The 13114-nt window shown below is 42.2% G+C and overlaps 1 protein-coding gene across 12 annotated transcripts in view; it reads right to left on the bottom strand.

Annotated features, from left to right (window-relative positions):
• Positions 1-13114, bottom strand: part of Thrb (thyroid hormone receptor beta) — a 327549-nt gene that overhangs the window by 204953 nt on the left and 109482 nt on the right. The gene's annotated exons all lie outside the window — the stretch shown is intronic.

Genomic DNA, 13114 nt, shown 5'->3' with positions numbered 1-13114 from the left:
TTTAGTCACCAGAAAATGGTGATATTTGAAAGGATTAGAAGGATTAGGAAGTATGGTCTTCTTGGAAGATGCATGTCACTGGGGTGGGCTTTGAAGTTTCAAAAAGCCTATGCCAGATAGAGCCTCTCTCCCTCTGCTTATGGATCAGGATATAGCTCTCAGCTACTTCTCAAGAACCATACCTGCCTGCTCCCATGCTTCCCACACAATGATAATAAACCAAGCCTCTGAAACTGTAAGCAAACTGCCAATTAAATGCTTCCTTTTATAAAATTGTCTTCATCACAGTTTGTCTTCATAGCCATAGAACAATAACTAAGGCATATAAATATATAAAATTGGACCCAGGGCCTTCCTTCTGCATCCTAGGCTAAACAATCCAACTTTCTTTTTTCTTTTTATTTTAAGATAAAGTCTAAGTTGCCCAGGATGGTCTTGAACTTACTTTATGGCTTAGGCAGGCATTGAACTTACCATCCTTCTGCCTTAACTTCCAGAGTGTGATACATTTCTTTCAAAACTCTTTCAAAACTTTTTCAAAACTCTAGCTTGTTGTCATTGAAATTTTTCTTCATAAGGGGATTTCAGAGTTCAATTTCTGATATATTCTGGAGAACTGGAAGAGTGTACATTTCAGTGAATTACATGTAAAACAGAAGCCATACGCAGATCCCTATTCCAACAAGTATGTACATGAAGGCAGAGCAAATTACAAAACTGAAAATTACAAAAGGCTGGAGATGTATGTAGCTCACTGGTGGAGCTGTGAGGTCTATCCCCAGTGCCATACACAGAATCTTACCGGAGACTCTACTGCTTATGTGTATTTTCCCCACATGGAGTCTGTGCCATACTTTAAACTGTAGTCTGTAAGTAACATTACAGATTGGAGGGGCCAGCTGAGCATCCAGACCGTGAAAACACCATGGAGTCAGGAACCCTCTCAGGAGTGCTCTCTAGTCCTACAATAACTAGTGCTGCCAACCTGGTGACAGACAGCTCTCTGCAGGCATTTGAAAAACAGATGGAGGCAGTGAAAGGAACAAAGCCTCTGGCTTCAAGCAAAGACCACAGAACATTCTAGCAAGTTAGCAGGTGCTAACACAGCATGCTCATTTTCATGCAGTTTCTGGTTTCTTGGTCATTTTCTTGAACTGTGCCAATCACATCAGTATAGATGTCACCAAAAATTCAGAGTTGTGCTGGCCAATATGAAATGAAACACGCCACATGTTTTTATCATTGGTTCCCCTGACTTTATATATTTGACAGTTAATATCAGATGTTTAAAAAGTGACAATTCTTCTAGCTCATTGTTATTCTCAAGTCTTTTGAATTTTAAGTTTTCTTTTTAATCATTTAATTTAAATAAAATAAAAAATAGGTTTGTATGGCACGGTAGGAGATTAAAGTATTTTCACAAAGAATACAACTCATCATCTATAATACAATTATATTTTCCCATCTCTCATTCAAAGATATTTAAATAAAGAACTTGAAAGAAGTTGAAAACTCTATCACAAATTGGACAGAAGTGTGTTTACTCTGGAAAAAACTATGAGGTTTTAATGAGTGACTAGAATCTGGATTATGTTTTGGGGTTTTTGTTTTAATAATTTATTTAATTGTATTCTATAGGTTTTAGGATGCGGGTGTCAGATCCCCTGAACTAAATTTACAGGCAGTTGTGATTTGCCCTGTGGGTGCTGGGAATTGAACCTGGGTCCTCTGGAAGAGCAGCCAGTGCTCCTAACCACTGAGCCATCTCTCCGACACTTTGTTTTGTTGTTGTTTTTTTTTTTTAATCAAAATGGAAAGATAAAGTTTCAACATGTCAGAATAATTTCTGATCCTTAGGCAAAGCCATTTGCTACTACTGTCTTGGCATTGATTTTAGGATGTTAAGCATGCATACTGCGGGGAAAGAGAAAGGACTTGAACTGAGGGTGTGGGGAGCTGGGATCTAGGCTGTGGTGTGTCTGGATTTCTTCTCTCATAGAGAAGAATACATTGTTAACCTGTGTTTAAACATGAAGAAAGCCAAACAGGTTAAGTAAGGAGTTTGGATGAGGTTGATTACAAACCCCATGACTGTGTGGATTTTTCCTCTGGTTCCCCTTCTGGGACCCCATGCCAGGCAGCTCTAAGCCACTGAACAGGGGCCTCTACTGACTCAGGGTGCTCTGAGGGATGGGAATCAAAACAGGCAATATCTGTGTGCAAAGATCTCCCTGTAAGACTGCACTGATGTAAGAGAGCCCACAAGTGAGTCCATCACTAGAGAATGGAGATGCTCTCTTGGGTGCAGAGTTCCAGTTGGCAAGTACAGAAGAGATGGCGGTATAATAGCAGTGGCTGCTGACTGGTGGTGAGAAGCTGAGGAGGGAAAGGGCACTTGTATTGTCTCAGAATATTTCTTTCCCAATAACATCCGTTAACTTTACAGTTAGGAACCCTGCAGATAGCAGATAGCAGGTGACGGAGGTGAACTTCAACAGCCATCAGTTGACTTCAGGTGCCTCTGATATGCAGCACTGAGCAGGAAAATCTCACTCATGTACTATTCCCACCACAGGCACATCTCCCAAATTCAACCTCAGAGAAACACTGGAACGCCACACTAGAGACTGTCTCAAAGGTGACTGTTCCGTCCTCCCAAAAATATCAAGGTCACAAAGAACTATTCCTGAATGAAGGGGGCCACTGAGACATAACCACTAAATGCAACATGATGCCTTAGAATCGGCTGTGCTTGAGAATAGATTTCCACCAGGGATGTCACCATAGTATTTGTCAACTTAACACAAATCTAGAGCCAGCTGGCACGAGGGAGCCTCAATGGAGGAATTGCCTCCGTCGCACGGGCCTGTTGTTTGCTAACTGATGCAGGAAGTTGCAGCCTACTGCGGGCAATGTCATCTCTAAACGGGTAGGCCCGGTCTGTGCAGTAAAGGTAGCTAGCTGCACACGAGCCTGAAAACAAGCCAGCAACTACTGCATGTTTTCTACTTCGAGTCCATGTTTGGCTTCCATAGGTGACAGACTGTAAAGCGGAAGAGGAAACAGACTCCTCCCTCCTCACGTTGTTTTTGGTCATGGACAGAAAGTCAGCTAAGAAAGAAAATAAAAACATTTTTAGAAGAATGAGTGAGATCTCATACAAAAGGTCAACGACATAATCTACATTTCAACGTTGAATTTCCTGGGTTAATGACTGTGTGTTTATGTAAGAGTGTGACCTTGTTCTGCGGAAATGTGTGCTTACACGCTAAGGATCCAGGGCTTAGAAAGTCATGCACGGGAGTGACAGAAGCAACTGCATGCTTTCTTCTCCACAGCCATGTCAAAGAGCAAGGCTCATGGGGGCAGCAGTAGGGAAAGAAGGAGCATGTGCAAGGTGTGCCTATGGGAGCAGCTGGGGGCAGGGAGACTCCTATAATGCCAACACTTCTAAAACACGTAAGAGTCTCATCTACGAATCACCCAAATCAGGTGTGTGTGAGACCTGAGGTGCGCTTCATTCTCTGCAACTGTGCATCCATGAAACTGGATATTATGTGTTCCCCAAATCCATCCTGGGGCAGACAGTGCATCCCAAAACAAGAAAGGAGAACTGAAACATCCAAGGACATCCAAGCCTAGCAGGAAATCTGCTGCGCCCATGGAGGCAAGGTTTTGCAAAGGCTTCCTTTGGTGCCCCAGGGATGTCCGCATTGCCTGCAGAAACCCTTCCCTTCTCTTGAGGAGTAGATCAGGCTGGCAGCAGAATGTCTCTGTGGAGTCTGTGGGCTCCATGTATGTCTATGATTGTCCAGCCCTGCTTCTCCTGTACTCAGCTCAAGCTGGTCTGACCTTGACAGAAGTCATTGGAAGGGCTACCTCAAACAGGAGATGCCAACAAGGAGCACACACACAGGAAGGCCATCTGATCCCTGCTCCCAGGCTAATGCCAGGCTTCCTAAATCAAGGATGATCCTAGTGACCAATAGTCCTAAAACCTCCCTTTTGGGAGCTGGTCTATCAGGAGGCAGAGGCACCAAAGAGATTGTCACTTGCCAACACTGTGAGGCCTACATATATATCAAAGAAACCTACCGCATAAAATGTAACTAACGCAGTTATTTGTTTGTTTATCTGAAAGCTTATTTATTTTAAAACTCCTTGGTCCAATTATTGAAATTAAAAAAAAAAAAAAAAACTAACCCAATCTCATTGGTTCTGTTTTTTCTAGATGCTTTTTAATTTTTTTCCTTCTTAAAGAAAGAGCCTGTACATTGTAGATTCAGTGTCTCTGGAAAGGCATGTCTAGAAGCAATCTCCTTGGAACTCTGCTCTTCACAATTGAGGAAAGCCAGGTACACAAGGCCCTGCACTAGGATGGAGATCTGGATCTCTTTAGAAAGGCATCATTCAATCAGAAACAAGAAAGACATACATATGATCTAAACAATCCAGAAAGTTCAAATGGGCATGCTACTGACAGCAGTCTCCCCTGAGAGGCAGCCACCAGGCCTTCCCCATTTTTCCAGAAATGGTGCTGGCACACGTATCTGAGAGCCCCTTTCCACCAAAGAGTATTCATTCCTGCTGTAACTCTGTCTTGCTGTTTCACTTGCCCTTAACTTGGGCTCTTTTCACGCTAGTATATTTAAAAGGACTGCCTTCTTTACAACTGGTCACTCGGCATTTCTCCACACTCATGTCATTGATAATTTGCTAGCCCATTCCCCCAGTGACAGACTCGCAGATCACCACTGTTCTTTGTCTCAGAAGCACTGCAGTTCTTCCTCACTTTGTTTTTTATTATTAATTTTTGGTTGGCATACAAAGGTCTGACTTTTGTGACATTTTCATACATATATATCATTATCCTTTTTTCCTTGTTCCCCACCTCACTGCTCTCTGCTGTCTTGCACTCCCCTGTCCCCTGCCTTCCCCTGTCCCATGTGCTCCCCTGGCTCCTTATCTCACTAGTCTCCCTCTCCCCAATCCCAGGAATCCAGTCAGCTTTCACCCCACATGTAATATTACTATTTCTTCTTCCCCTCTCATGATTTTCTTTCTACTTTTATAACACACACACACACACACACACACACACACACACACACACACACACACACACCTTTGTATTAGCTTCTTTTGTAGCATTTATCACCACTGAAGGTAGGATGACTTGATTCTTCCCAGCTATCTTTTGGGGTATAAGCTCTACCAGGAATCAAAGGCTTTGCTTCCCTATAACCTCAGATCTGAGCACAGTGACTGGCTCCTAGGAGGAGCTCAGAAGATACTCAGTAAATGGATGAAAGGACCATCTGCATGTTTCACTCTGGGGCTGCCTTTTCACTTATTGTTTCCCAGGAGCTCTTTACATAACAATGCATTTTGATGGTGATTTGTTGATTTGTAGGAGCTCTTTACATAGTGATTAAATGAATCTTTGATGGTTGATTTATCAATACATTTTCCTGTATGGTATTTATTTGATTGTTGGTGGTATTTTGTTGTTGTTATAAAGAAATGTTCCTGTTGTATTTTAATTGCTTCCTTTATAGCTCTTTACAGCATTTGAGTTTTTGCATCTTGCTTAGAAAAGGCTTATGTACTCCAGAGTTATTTTTTAAAATGTGTCTGGCATTTAAATGGTTGTCTTCATGTTAGAATTTTTGATTCACTTGGAATTTATTTTGGCCCAAGTAATGGCTAAGCATTCTGCTTTGCTGTTTTTCCTAAAATAGTCAGTCATTGACCTAACATTAATTGAAGAACATTCTACCCTTTCTCATTATTCTGAAAGTCATCTTGTTCCAAATTTCCATAAACATTTATAAAGGTGTTAAGCTCTGTTTCTTCTATTGGTGTGAATTTATTTGAATCCTTTTTGTTTCAGAATGTATTTTTGTCCGCTATTAAAAATTTCCTGTCAATTCACATATGGTAATTTTTCTACAGGAATTCCAGTAACCTCTAGGCCATTTGGTCATCTTTCACAAGATGAGGTCAGCTTATTGTATAGATTAATAAAGGAAAAATTTTACACAGGAAGACAGAGATGTCTTGACTTCCTAATGTTCTTTATGCTCTCCTAACTTCCACGGCAAGCAATTCAAATGCAGTGGTCCTTAATAGGCAGGAGGAACACAAGTCTTGCACCAGATTTTAAGCTGAGCTCTTGGTTGTAGTTATGGACCACTGTAGAGTACTGACCACTCATTACACCTCTTTCCTCTGAAAGCTAGGGCAGAGCTGGTGGGTGCTTCTGCTTTGCAGTGCTCACTGAGAACACCTGCAGGCAGCTGGGTGGGAAGCTCAAGATGACTCTATTCACCTGGAGAGCAGGAGGCAGGGGTACAGGAAAGCTATGTCCAGCCAGGAGTGGCTCCTTAGAATAACCACACTTGATCTCTCCAGAAGGCAAGCTTATGGGTCTTTGAGATCTAGATCGTAGCTCGGGTTACAAAAGACATTACAGAGAGCAAGGAGGATGCTCAGAACCTCGAGCGCTAGGCTAAAGTATCTGCTCGCTACTGTCTCCTCTGCTGTGCGTCTATTGTTTGATGAAGGTTGGATATGTCCAGCTACAAAGGGACAAGTCACAGACCTCCTACCTCTCTGTGGGAACTTGCCAAAGAAAACCAGTATGTTGTATTAAAAACAAATATGCACTATTAGTCCAAACCTGTCAGCTCTTGTTGGTTTAAGCCAATCTCCTTTCTAGTTCTATCATTTTTCTGTCACTGAAAACAGGAAAAATATATAATTGAAAAATATTGAAATTTTAACAACAAATCTGCAGTTGTGTTTCATTTCCTGCTCCAGCCTTTGGTGTGTCCTTGGTTTGCCCATTTCTTCTTCTTGCTTTCTTCACTAGGCCTCTAAAATACCTCATTGGTGTCTTTAGCGTATGCAGCAGCAAATAAGATAAACCAAACTTGTTTTAGAGTTCGTGAATTAGCAGCAATTCTGCATAACAGTAGAAAAGAAACTAAGAATCAAAACTGAAGCACATGTCAAAGGGTTAACAACAAAACTACTAAACATTGTGAAACACATTGCAGTGTGTGTTTCTTGTTTTGACTTAGGGGTGGTTTCCAAGACCAATAAGGACATACTCCACTATCTCCTGCATGCTATCTTTGATGGAGTCAGTCTGTCTATCTGTGTGTCTGTCTGTGTGTGTGTCTGTCTATCTATCTATCTATCTATCTATCTATCTATCTATCTATCTATCTATCGATTCAGTCTGTCTATGCATTGATCTGCTTATCTATATCTATTGAGTCATTCTGTCGCTGATCTATCTATCTATCTATCTATCTATCTATCAGCTCTCTCATGTAGGGTGTACATGCATGTGTGTATGAATATATGTACATGTTCTCATGTGTATGAAGGTCTGATGTTGATGTCAGGTATCTTTCCCCATCTCTTCCCACTTTATTCATTGAGACAACAGTGAATCCAGAACTTGACAATCCAGCTATTCTGGCTAGCTAGCTGGCTCTGGGGATGTATCTCTGCCTCCCTAGTTCTGTGATTTTTAGGTGGGCAGCCCACTTGCCCAACTTTTACCTGGGTAATGGGAACTCAAATTCTGGTCCTCATACATGCATAGCAAGTGCTTTATCTCACAAACCATCGACAGCTTTGTGCCTCTGTTTCCTAAATTCAAGCGATATGCGGATAATCAATGGTACCACATGTCTGATTCACACTTATCATTATACTTAAATAAATGGTGTGTTCATAGTTAAAATTGCTGTATCCTTTTAGAGCTTGGAACGCTGTTGCTCCACATGTTAACCCGCCATGCCTTCTCTTCACACATGTCCCCCAGTGTGCTTGGTGATGAGTAACATCAGCATTTTTGTCAGCCAATTCTTACTTTTGTCAGGAATGCAGAACCTCAGATAAAGAGCTGCACTGTAACATGACTTCTAGGTGATACACGCTGTGGTGACGTTTTTAAGGCTCCATTCTGTATTACTGCCTCTCCATCCTTCTTGAACACTGGGAACCTATGAGAATTTTCTATAAATATTGATTTTTCCAGTTCCTTTATTCCTGCTCAATTTTTCAAAGTGTCCAAGGTAATTCTCACACGTAATAATGTTAAGAACTATTGTGTCAGAGCTCAGAGGTCCACAAACTGTAAGTGACCTACAAGTCTCTTTGTGAGGACAAGCTTTCATGGTACCAGGGAGTGTCATCCACGATTCCAAAGGAGGGAAGCAACCAACAGTCCTACCCAACCATGACGCCTATGAAACACAATCGTTGCACAGCACAATAACCCTAAGGGTGCATTAGTGGCATGTATAACTTGGCAGTAACCAACAGCTCTGTAATTGAACTTAGGATACACTCAACCAGAGGGAAATCGTGCTTGATAAAAGCCTAGTCAACTAACTACCCAGGCCTGGTTATGGATCTTGGAGGAGAACCTGCAACTGCTACTTTACTAAACCAGCATAATATAAGTAGGTCCTTAAATCCACAGACAGATGAGTGTAGCCCTCATCTACAATAAAATTGAGTTTCCTCAATAAGGAAACTCCCCTTTGCAACAGATGAAGGCCATTACAGAAAACCAAAACCAATCCAAATGCAGAGTGTGGAGTCCAGTTCCAATTGACACATCTACAAAACTACTCCCATTCCTGAGGTTCAAGGAACGTTGCAGAAGAAGGGGAAGGCAGATTGTAAGAGCCAGAGGGTAAAGGAGTTTGCTGTGAGGTTGTGCATCTTGGGAACGTATAAAGTATCACCAACATGATTGCCTAAAATGAGCCGAGCAAGGGCACCAACAGAAGACATACTAAAGTAGATGGGGAAGGCCCAGCCCTACACAAATAACTATGGGCAACTAAGGAATACGGAGAGTGGGAGTAACAGTCTGTCCCAGGGAAGAGCACCAACTGGTTATCTAACACCAAATCACCAGCCTTGAAAATACATAGAAAGCAGCATTATTCAAACGATGCAGTTTGTATTTGTGTGTTTGGAGCACCCCCCCCGCGCCCCCCCCCCCCACCTAATAACAATTACCAAAACAGAGGTCAGGAATTTGAAAGCGAGCAAAGGGCACTGAAAGGAAGAAAGGAAGTAAAGTGGGAAATGATGTATTTATATCAGGATCTCAAAAAAATAAAAGAAAGAATTTAAAATATTTAACTGTGTCACATTGTTAGCATGTTAGCTTCCGTGTGGCTAAGGTCTGATTATGTTTGGTTAAGTATTTACTGCCATTTCAATACCTCAGTGTGAGAATGTATGTCAACAGTCCTTCTAAGGGTATTTCTTGCACAAAATATGAACTCATCAAACTGCCACTGCTGCTGATGGATATGCTGACTTCTGAAAGTGTGCCTCATGTGGTTCTGCCATGCCACCAAGGTGAAGAGCCACTGGGTTGGCTTCTGTAGTTGCACTGTAGAAATTTGGGTGGATTAGTGTGGAATGGTCTGGACTTTTTTTTTTTTTTTTTAAGAAAAATCTCAAACTCCAGATTTTTTTTAATTAATGTTGACACCTCCATTAACCAACAATGACAACAAAGCAACATGTCAGTAGAACAAATCTCCACGCCGTATCAGGTGTGTCACAAAGGGCTGTGCAGGTTCAAGTTCCTGTGGCCCCCAGACTCATACATGCTGCCTGAGAACCCCTAATATTGTAACCTGAAAGCCTAGCTTGAGTCATAGCACCTTTCCTACCTATGCACAGGACACCCAGCCCACCCAAGCCTCATAGCTGTGCCCCCAAACCAGGAAATGAATGACTATGTAAGCCAAGGAAAGGACATGAGGTGCTTTGCAGCTCTGGGAAGGGTGGCATCCTATGAGAGCAGACATCATTTAGGCGCAACACTCTATGAAGCCCAAAGGGGACACAGGCGCTGAGGAAAGAAGTCAAGTTCTACAGGCAAGAAAGGTTTCCACCCAATTCTGCAGCAGGGCTGGCTCCCAGTGTGAGCACTTGCTTCCCTCAGAGTGCAGGCAGCAGGAGTTGCTTAGGAAGCAGCAGCAGGCATGGAGGCTGAGAATCAGAGAGTAAGGCTTGGAATGAAGTACCTGGGTGGGGTCTTCTGCAATTGTCTCATGGTGATTAGGGGGACAGGGCAGAGAAAACATTAAGATTTATGATTATGCTGATGATGACGACAACAATGAAGAATAATGACAGCAGTTAAAAATTACCAAGTGTTTATGGCAGCCATCAATTGTACTCAATGCATATATATCTCATCTATTCCCAGTGCAATGGCCACATCCGTGTCTTAAGTATGAAGTCTGATTCTTCTCTCCCTTTCTAACTCTAGGCAGCTCCCATTTGAGTCTGTATAAAAGGCAAAGTGCCCCTTCCCCAGACTGCAATGCTCTGTCTCTACCAAGTGCTCACACCTCTTCCTGCTCAGGATTCCTCTGGCTTCACCTTCTGCGCTGCTGTCCCTCCCTGTCCACACTGTTAAGCCTCACCAACCTTCTGCCTTCCCCAAGAAAAAGACTTTGTACTCAGCATTCTCTAGCTGGAGATGTCTCCGGGTGTCACCTCTCAACTGGCTGTTTCTCATACCAACCTTCTTAGACTAGCACCCCTGTTCTCACGCCCCCCCCCTCATTTCTCTCTTCCTAACACTAATGCTTTAATAGTTTCACTCACTAAAGTTCAAAACTGTTCTCTCAGACAGTACATTAAGTTTTGGGAAGGCAGACAGTCTCCTGTTCTGTTCAATACCACACACAGGGTGGCACTTACTATCTTTATAATCAGTCAGTATATGTGACTTTGGTACATACCGCAGGCGCTCCCCCACCCACGACACGAACACTTCAGGACCCTTCTTAGAAAATGGTAAAAGGAACAACTAGAATCTGGAAGTGATCAAGGGCAGATGCAGGTCGAACGGGGCAATTGCTAGGGGCTGGTGGGAAAATTCAAGCTTCCCTTCTGCTAGCTAGGGTAATTCTTGATTTTAAGGTCAATGAATATTGCTTCTTTGGTTATGGTGAGGGATCTCTGAAGTGTTTCAGTAATGAGAAATAAATCAGAGTTTGGCAAGCCACGTTTCCTTGAGGGCAAATATTTGAGGCACAAACTTAGATCGTTAGTTGCTTAAACGTTTCACCCAGTGAAGGCCAGCTGCAGGAGTTTCAGAACCCCAGACAGTGTTGGAAATTACCAGGACAATCATGTCCCCAGGACTCCTAAGAGCCTTTGCAGCGAGCTCATTAACTTAGTTCTTAATGTTTCCAACACCCTCTCATCCAAGAATAAATCAGGTATAATTCAATTCATGCCAAATACAGGGTACCAGAGCTGACTGCCTGCTTGAAGCCCAAGGGTACTTGGTAGATATTAAGCAATCTGCTTGAGCCTTCAGTGGGTCAAAGTCCATGAGGTATTCATTTGTATGATGTTCTGAAAAACCAAACTGTGAAGTTCAAGGAAGAGAAAAATAAAATATTTTCTTTGAACAAAGTTTTTTTTTTCAAAGATCTTTTGAAAAAAGTCTGAAAAAAAGATAAATAGGAAACATCTTTTGGCAACTATATGAGAGAAAGAATTTCTTAAGTCCCTCACACAATTTAAAGACAGAAAATAAAAGAGTGGGCTGACACTTTAAGCTTATTAATGTTAAGTAACAAATTTTATAATTTCAGAAAAGTCATGTATGTTAATTTTAGTAGTTGCATAATCTAACCTTGTATGTTAAGATTAAAGAGACTAGAAAATCTGGCAGCATTTTGTCTTGAAGTGAGTGCAAATGATCTTAAATCATTTTTAATTACTTCCTTTTCTTAGATAAGTCTGAATTGTACACATATAGAAGAAACAACAGAGCTTGGTAGATGACCGAGGTTCAGTCCATGTGCCCACAATGCCCGGAAGTATAAACCTTGAAATCTGACCTCAGTCCCTGTAACCTTCTTTGTGTCACAGTAACAAAATGTTCTAGCCAATCAGCTTACACAGAAAAAAAGGCTTATTTGGCTCATAGTCAGAGGCTCCAGTGAATGATAAGTTGGTTTTTCTATTTGGAGCCTTTGCTGAGGGAGGCACATGAATGGTCCCCCAAATTCATAATCAGAGAAAAGAAAAGAGGAAGGAGCTAGGATCTCAGTCTCTCATTAGGCCTCACCTTCAAAGGCTTGCTTCAGTCACCTCTCATTTGTGCCTCTCAGGGACCAAGTTTTTAGCACAAGAGCCTTTGAGGGGCATTTCAGAAGCAAACTGCAGCAAGCCTTACTGAACCTAAATGAATACCAGACTCCATTATAAATACCTGGCTTCTTAATGCAAATGCTTATTTAATCATCGGCGGAAATAATGTATCGGCAGAACAGTATTAGCAAAGCACACAGTGGTAGCAAAATACGCCAGAAGGAACAAGAGTGACTTGGCAATGCCCCCGAGGTGCTGCTCTCTGAGCACACGGGCACATCAGCCTGGGATGGAGTCAGAGATGACAGAGACGGTCTATCCTCTAGCATGCCATCTACTGATAGAGTGACATCTCATCTCAATGGTGCCGACTTTAGAGAGGGAGACAGCAGGACAGGAAAGGAAGAAAACACATTTTCCAGATCTCCACTGTGTGCCAGGCAATAACAGCTGTGTGCAGTGGAAGACTGTGAGCTGGTGTAAACCATCCACATGTGACTTCTGACCTTGACACTCACTGTTCCATGAAGTCGATACTGATTCCTTCCACTCACAGGGAAGGAAGTGAATTTTGAAAAGTAAAGAATGTGAATCAGAATTCAAACACGGGGCTGAGCCCAGAGTCCTAAATCGTCCTGCCTCATTATTTGTCTGAAAATAAGAAATGACACTTTAGGTGACATATGCCACTCTCTATGGGAAGGAAGGGTACTTTCAGGACTCAAGTCAAAGAGGAGAAGAATGACAACCAGCAGGTGGGAAAGCAGCTGCTTTGCGCATGCCTCTCCGCTCAGGCGAGCACCTGAAGAAAATATGTCCTCAAAACTCTCTTCTTGAGACTTACTTACACTCGAAAGAAATGAACGCTCACATTTCTTTGTCACACACAAATGTTTAGAAGAATAAATAAATCCCTTAAAATATAACTTCGCTTTAGAGAATTAAC

The sequence above is a fragment of the Arvicanthis niloticus genome, chromosome 3, assembly GCF_011762505.2.
Source record: "Arvicanthis niloticus isolate mArvNil1 chromosome 3, mArvNil1.pat.X, whole genome shotgun sequence".
NCBI lineage: Eukaryota > Metazoa > Chordata > Mammalia > Rodentia > Muridae > Arvicanthis > Arvicanthis niloticus.
Note: the sequence above shows the minus strand (reverse complement) of the source record. Positions and strands in the feature narration are given on the sequence as shown.